Consider the following 7,966-nt stretch of genomic DNA (forward strand, 5'->3'; position numbering starts at 1 on the left):
CTCTCTGACCACCCCCTCTCTGCCCCACTCTCTCTGTCCCCTCTCTCTCTGACCCCTGTCTCTCTCTCTCTGTCCCCCTCTCTCTGTCCCCCTCTCTCTCTGTCCCCCTCTCTCACTGTCGCCCTCTCTCTGACCCCCCTCTCTGCCCCACTCTCTCTGTCCCCTCTCTCTCTCTGAACCCCTCTCTCTCTCCCTGTCCCTCTCTCTCTGCCTCTCTCTCTCTCTGTGCCCCTCTCTCTCTGTGCCCCTCTCTCTGTCCCCTCACTCTCTGTCGCCTCCTCTCAGTTCTTCTCTCTCTGCCGCCCTCTCTCTGTCCACCCCTCTCTCTGTCCCCCCCTCTCTCTCTGTCCCCCTCTCACTGTCCCCTCTCTCTCTGTCCCTCTCTCTCTCTCTGCCGCCCTCTCTCTGCCCCCCTCTCTCTCTGCCCTCCCCTCTCTCTCAGTTCCCCCTCTCTCTCTCTGTCCCCCTCTCACTGTCCCCTCTCTCTCTGTCCCTCTCTCTCTCTGCCGCCCTCTCTCTGACCCCCTCTCTCTACTCCTCTCTCTCTCTGTACCCCTCTCTCTGTCCCCCTCTCTCTCTGTACTCCTCTCTCTCGGTCCCCCTCTCTCTCTGTCGACCTCTCTCTCTGCCCCTCTCTCTCTGCACCCCTCTCTCTGTCCCCCTCTAACTCTGTCCCCTCTCTCTCTTTACCCTCTCTCACTGTCCCCCTCTCTCTCTGTCGCCCTCTCTCTCTGTCCCACTCTCTGTCCCTTCTCTCTCTCTGTCCCCCTCTCTCTCTCTGACCCCCTCTCTCTCTGCCCCTCTCTCTCTGTACCCCTCTCTCTTTTCCTTCTCTCTCTATCCCCCCTCTCTCTGTCGCCCGCTCTATGACCCCCTCTCTCTCTGACCCCCTCTATCTCCCCCACTCTCTGTTCCCCCCGCTCTGTTGCCCTCTCTCTGACCCCCACTCTCTCCGACCCACCTCTCTCTATACCCCCTCACTGTACCCCTCTCTCTCTGTCACCACTCTCTCTGTCGCCCTCTCTCTGTCCCACTCTCTCTCTGTCCCGCCATCTCTCTGTCCCCCCTCTCTCTGTCCCCCTCTCTCTGCCCTCCTCTCCCTGTCCCCTCTCTCTCTCTCTGTCCTCCTTTCTCAGCTCCCTCTCCCTCTGCCCCCTCTCTCTTTGTCCCCCTCTGTCTCTGTCCCCTCTCTCTGACCCCCTCTCTCTCTGTCCCCTCTCTCTATTTTCCCTCCCTCTATGACACACCCTCTCTCTGTCCCACTCTCTCTGTCCCCTCTCTCTATTTTCCCTCTCTCTATGACACACCCTCTCTCTGTCCCATTCTCTCTGTCTCCTCTCTCTCTGTCCCCCTCTCTCTCACTGTCCCACGCTCTCTGTCCCCTCTCTCTCTGCCCGTCTCTCTGTGCCCCTCTCTCTGTCCCCTCTCTCTCTGTACCGCTCTCTGTCCCTCTCTCTCTGCCGCCCTCTCTCTGTCCACCTCTCACTCTGTCCCTCTCGCTCTCTCTGTCGCCCTCTCTCTGTCCCCTCTCTCTCTGTCCCTCTCTCTCTCTCTGTCCCTCTCTCTCTGTCCCCTCTCTCTCTCTGTTCCTCTCCCTCTGTGTGCCCCTCTCTCTGTCCCCCTCTCTCTGTCCCCTCTCTCTCTTTCCCCCTCTCTCTGTCCCTCTCTCTCTGCCGCCCTCTCTCTGCCCCCCTCTCTCTCTGCCCCCTCTCTCTCTCTGTCCACCTCTCTCTGTCCCCCCTCTCTCTGTACCCCTTTCTCTGTCCCCTCTCCAACTGTCCCCTCTCTCTCTCTGTTCCCCCTCTCTCTGTCGCTCTCTCTCTCTGACCCCCTCTCTCTGCTCCTCTCTCTCTGTACCCCTCTCTCTGTCCCCCTCTCTCTCTGTACCCCTCTCTCTCTGTCCCCCTCTCTCTCTGTCGCCCTCTCTCTCTGTCCCACTCTCTCTGCCCCTCTCTCTCTGTACCACTCTCTCTGTCCCCCTCCAACTCTGTCCCCTCTCTCTCTTTTCCCTCTCTCTCTGTCCCCTTCTCTCTCTGTCGCCCTCTCTCTCAGTCCCACTCTCTGTCCCTTCTCTCTCTCTGTCCCACTCTCTCTCTCTGTGCCCCTCTCTCTGTACCTCTCTCTCTCTGACCCCGATTCTGTCCCACTCTCTTTGTCGCCCTCTCTCTGCCCCCCTCTCTCTCTGTCCCACTGTCTCTCTGCCCTCCTCTCTCTCTGTCCCCCTTACTCTTTCCCCCTCTCTCTGCCCCCCTCTCTCTCTGCCCCCCTCTCTCTATCTGTGCCCCTCTCTCTCTGTCCCCTCTCTCTGTCCCCTCTCTATCTGTCCTCCTCTCTATCTGTCCCGCCTCTCTGTACCCGCTCACTCTGACCCCTCTTTCTGTCCCCCCTCTGTCTGTCCCCTTCTCTCTCTGACCTCCTCTCTCTCTGTACCCCCTCTGTCTGTCCCCTTCTTTCTCTGTCCCATTCTCTCTCTGCCCCCTCTCTGTCTGACCCACTCTCTCTCTGCCCCTCTCTCTCTTACCCCTCTCTCTTTTCCTTCTCTCTCTGTCTCCCCTCTCTCTGTCGCCCTCTCTATGACCCCCTCTCTCTATGACCCCCTCTCTCTCTGACCCCCTCTATCTCCCCCACTCTCTGTCCCCCCCGTTGCCCTCTCTCTGACCCCCACTCTCTCCCACCCACCTCTCTCTGTACCCCCTCACTGTACCCCTCTCTCTCTGTCACCCTTCTCTCTCTCGCCCTCTCTCTGTCCCCCTCTCTCTGTCCCGCTATCTCTCTGTCCCCCCTCTCTCTGTCCCCCTCTCTTTGCCCTTCTCTCCCTGTCCCCTATCTCTCTGTCCTCCTTTCTCAGCACCCTCTCCCTCTGCCCCCTCTCTCTTTGTCCCCCTCTCTCTCTGTCCCCTCTCTCTGACCCCTCTCTATCTGTCCCCTCTCTCTCTGTCCCCCTTCTCTATCACTCCTCTCTCTGCCCCTCCTCTCTGTCCCCCCTCTCCCTGTCGCCCTCTGTCTCTGATCCCCTCTCTCCCTGCCCCTCTCTCTCTCTGTTCCCCTCTCTCTGTCTCCCTCTATCTCTGTCCCCTCTCTTTATTTTCCCTCTCTCTATGACACACCCTCTCTCTGTCCCACTCTCTCTGTCCCACTCTCTCTGTCCCCTCTCTCTCTGTCCCCCTCTCTTTCACTGTCCCCCTCTCTCTGTGCCCCTCTCTCTGTCCCCTCTCTCTCTGTACCGCGCTCTCTATCCCCTCTCTCTCTCTGTCCCCCTCTCTCTCTGTCGCCCTCTCTCTGACCCCCCTCTCTGTCTCACTCTCTCTGTCCCCTCTCTCTGTCCCCCTCTCTGTCTCTGTCCCCCTCTCTCTTCCCTCTCTCTCTGTCCCCCTCTCTCTCTCTCTGTGCCCCTCTCTCTGTCCCCCTCTCTCTCTCTGTCGCTCCCTCCCTGTCCCTCTCTCTCTGCCACCCTCTCTCTGTCCCCCTCTCTCTCTGTCGCCGTCTCTCTGACCCACCTCCTCTGTCCCACTCTCTCTGTCCCCTCTCTCTGTCCCCCTCTCTCTCTGTCGCCGTCTCTCTGACCCACCTCCTCTGTCCCACTCTCTCTGTCCCCTCTCTCTGTCCCCCTCTCTGGCTCTGTCCCCCTCTCTCTGTCCCCTCTCTCTCTGTCCCTCTCTCTCTCTCTGTCCCTCTCTCTCTCTCTGTCCCCCTCTCTCTCTCTATCCCACTCTCTCTGTCCCCTCTCTCTCTGCCCGTCTCTCTCTGTCCCTCTCTCTCTGCCACCTCTATCTACCCCACTCTCTGTCCCCCTCTCTCTGTCCCCATCTCTCTGTCGCCTTCTCTCTGACCCCCTCTCTCTCCCAATCGCCTCTCTCTCTCACCCGCGCTCTGCCCACCCTCCCTCTGTCCCCCTCTCTGTCCCTCCTCTCTCTGCCCCCTCCTCTCTGTCCCCCTCTCTCTATCCCCTCTCTATCTGTCCCCCTCTCTCTCTGCCCCTTCTCTCTGTCGCCCTCTCTCTGCCCCTTCTCTCTGTCGCCCTCTGTCTCTGACCCCCTCTCTCTCTGCCCCTCTCTCTCTGTACCCCTCTCTCTGTCCTCCTCTCTCTCTGCCCCCCTCTCTCTATCTGTGCCCCTCTCTCTCTGTCCCCTCTCTCTGTCCCCTCTCTATCTGTCCTCCTCTCTATCTGTCCCGCCTCTCTGTACCCGCTCACTCTGACCCCTCTTTCTGTTCCCCCCTCTGTCTGTCCCCTTCTCTCTCTGACCTCCTCTCTCTCTGTACCCCCTCTGTCTGTCCCCTTCTTTCTCTGTCCCATTCTCTCTCTGCCCCCTCTCTGTCTGACCCACTCTCTCTCTGCCCCTCTCTCTCTTACCCCTCTCTCTTTTCCTTCTCTCTCTGTCTCCCCTCTCTCTGTCGCCCTCTCTATGACCCCCTCTCTCTATGACCCCCTCTCTCTCTGACCCCCTCTATCTCCCCCACTCTCTGTCCCCCCCGTTGCCCTCTCTCTGACCCCCACTCTCTCCCACCCACCTCTCTCTGTACCCCCTCACTGTACCCCTCTCTCTCTGTCACCCTTCTCTCTCTCGCCCTCTCTCTGTCCCCCTCTCTCTGTCCCGCTATCTCTCTGTCCCCCCTCTCTCTGTCCCCCTCTCTTTGCCCTTCTCTCCCTGTCCCCTATCTCTCTGTCCTCCTTTCTCAGCACCCTCTCCCTCTGCCCCCTCTCTCTTTGTCCCCCTCTCTCTCTGTCCCCTCTCTCTGACCCCTCTCTATCTGTCCCCTCTCTCTCTGTCCCCCTTCTCTATCACTCCTCTCTCTGCCCCTCCTCTCTGTCCCCCCTCTCCCTGTCGCCCTCTGTCTCTGATCCCCTCTCTCCCTGCCCCTCTCTCTCTCTGTTCCCCTCTCTCTGTCTCCCTCTATCTCTGTCCCCTCTCTTTATTTTCCCTCTCTCTATGACACACCCTCTCTCTGTCCCACTCTCTCTGTCCCACTCTCTCTGTCCCCTCTCTCTCTGTCCCCCTCTCTTTCACTGTCCCCCTCTCTCTGTGCCCCTCTCTCTGTCCCCTCTCTCTCTGTACCGCGCTCTCTATCCCCTCTCTCTCTCTGTCCCCCTCTCTCTCTGTCGCCCTCTCTCTGACCCCCCTCTCTGTCTCACTCTCTCTGTCCCCTCTCTCTGTCCCCCTCTCTGTCTCTGTCCCCCTCTCTCTTCCCTCTCTCTCTGTCCCCCTCTCTCTCTCTCTGTGCCCCTCTCTCTGTCCCCCTCTCTCTCTCTGTCGCTCCCTCCCTGTCCCTCTCTCTCTGCCACCCTCTCTCTGTCCCCCTCTCTCTCTGTCGCCGTCTCTCTGACCCACCTCCTCTGTCCCACTCTCTCTGTCCCCTCTCTCTGTCCCCCTCTCTCTCTGTCGCCGTCTCTCTGACCCATCTCCTCTGTCCCACTCTCTCTGTCCCCTCTCTCTGTCCCCCTCTCTGGCTCTGTCCCCCTCTCTCTGTCCCCTCTCTCTCTGTCCCTCTCTCTCGCTCTGTCCCTCTCTCTCTCTCTGTCCCCCTCTCTCTCTCTATCCCACTCTCTCTGTCCCCTCTCTCTCTGCCCGTCTCTCTCTGTCCCTCTCTCTCTGCCACCTCTATCTACCCCACTCTCTGTCCCCCTCTCTCTGTCCCCATCTCTCTGTCGCCTTCTCTCTGACCCCCTCTCTCTCCCAATCGCCTCTCTCTCTCACCCGCGCTCTGCCCACCCTCCCTCTGTCCCCCTCTCTGTCCCTCCTCTCTCTGCCCCCTCCTCTCTGTCCCCCTCTCTCTATCCCCTCTCTATCTGTCCCCCTCTCTCTCTGCCCCTTCTCTCTGTCGCCCTCTCTCTGCCCCTTCTCTCTGTCGCCCTCTGTCTCTGACCCCCTCTCTCTCTGCCCCTCTCTCTCTGTACCCCTCTCTCTGTCCTCCTCTCTCTCTGTCCCCTCTCTCTCTTTTCCCTCTCTCTATGACTCACCCTCTCTCTGTCTCACTCTCTCTGTCCCAACTCCCTCTCTGTCCCCCTCTCTCTCTGTCGCCCTCTCTCTGACCCCCACTCTCTGCCCCACTCTCTCTGTCCCCTTTCTCGCTGACTCCCTCTCTCTCTCTCTGTCTCCCTCTCTCTGTCCCCTCTGTCTCTTTCCCTCTCTCTCTGTCCCACTCTCTCTATCCCCTCTCTATCTGTCCCCCTCTCTCCATCTGTCCCCCTGTCTCTGTCGCCCTCTGTCTCTGACCCCCACTTTCTCTCTTCCCCCTCTCTCTGTCCCCCTCTCTCTGTCCCCCTCTCTCTCTATCCCCTCTCTCTCTCTCTTCCCTCTCTCTCTCTCTTCCCTCTCTCTCTGACCCACCCTCTCTCTGTCCCACTCTCTCTGTCCCCTCTCTCTCTGTCCCCCTCTCACTGTCCCCCTCTCTCTCTGTCCCACTCTCTCTGACCCCTCTCTGCCCGTCTCTCTCTGCCCCTCTCTCTCTGTACCCCTCTCTCTGTGCCCCTCTCTCTCTGCCCCTCTCTCTCTGTACCCCTCTCTCTGTCCCCCTCTCTCTCTGCCCCTTCTCTCTGTCGCCCTCTGTCTCTGACCCCCCCTCTCTCTGCCCCTCTCTCTCTGTACCCCTCTCTCTGGCCCCCTCTCTCTCTGTCCCCTCTCTCTCTCTTTTCCCTCTCTCTATGACCCACCCTCTCTCTGTCCCCCTCTCTCTGTCCCCTCTCTCTCTCTGTCACCTCCTCTCTGTCCCTCTCTCTCTGCCGCCCTCTCTCTGTCCACCTCTCACTCTTTCCCCTTCTCTCTCTCTGTCCTCTCTCTTTCTGTCCCCTCTCTCTCTGTCCCTCTCTCTCTCTGTCCCCCTCTCTCTGTCCCCTCTCTCTGTCGCCCTCACTCTGACCACCCCCCCTCTGCCCCACTCTCTCTGTCCCCTCTTTCTCTGACCCCTCTCTCTCTCTCTGTCCCCGTCTCTCTGTCCCCCTCTCTCTCTGTCCCCCTCTCTCACTGTCCCCCTCTCTCTGACCCCCTCTCTGCCCCACTCTCTCTGTCCCCTCTCTCTCTGACCCCTCTCTCTCTCTGTCCCCCTCTGTCTGTCCCCTCTCTCTCTGTCCCTCTCTCTCTGCCTCTCTCTCTGTGTCCCTCTCTCTCTGTCCCCCTCTCTCTGTCCCCTCACTCTCTCTGTCGCCTCCTCTCTGTCCCTCTCTCTCTGCCGCCCTCTCTCTGTCCACCCCTCACTTTGTCCCCCTCTCTCTCTCTGTCCCCCTCTCACTGTCCACTCTCTCTCTGTCCCTCTCTCTCTCTGTCCCCCCTCTCTGCCCCCTCTCTCTCTGTCCCTCTCTCTCTGCCGCCCTCTCTCTGCCCCCCTCTCTCTCTGTGCCCCTCTCTCTCTGCCCCTCTCTCTCTGTCCCCCTCTCTCTATCCCCTCTCTATCGGTCCCCCTCGCTCTCTGCCCCTTCTCTCTGTCGCCCTCTGTCTCTGACCCCCCCCCCCCCTCTCTCTGCCCCTCTCTCTCTGTACCCCTCTCTCTGGCCCCCTCTCTCTCTGTCACCTCTCTCTCTTTTCCCTCTCTCTATGACCCACCCTCTCTCTGTCCCACTCTCTCTGTCACCCTCTCTCTCTGTCCCCCTCTCTCTCTGTCGCCCTCACTCTGAACCCCCCTCTGCCCCACTCTCTCTGTCCCCTCTCTCTCTAACCCCCCCTCTCTCTCTCTGTCCCCTCCCGCTGTCCCCTCTCTCTCTGTCCCTCTCTCTCTGTCCCTCTCACTCTCTGTGCACCTTTCTCTGTCCCCCTCTCTCTGTCCCCTCTCTCTCTCTGTCGCCGACTCTCTGTTCCTCTCTCTCTGCCGCCCTCTCTCTGTCCACCTCTCACTCTGTCCCCCTCTCTCTCTCTGTCCCCCTCTCTCTGTCCCCTCTCTCTCTGTCCCTCTCTCTCTCTGTCCCCCTCTCTCTGTCCCCTCTCTCTCTGTCGCCCTCACTCTGACCACCCCCCTCTCTGCCCCACTCTCTCTGTCC

Source organism: Chiloscyllium plagiosum, unplaced genomic scaffold (assembly GCF_037043375.1).
Source record: "Chiloscyllium plagiosum isolate Xiang-an unplaced genomic scaffold, Cpla_swu_hap1 HiC_scaffold_39, whole genome shotgun sequence".
NCBI lineage: Eukaryota > Metazoa > Chordata > Chondrichthyes > Orectolobiformes > Hemiscylliidae > Chiloscyllium > Chiloscyllium plagiosum.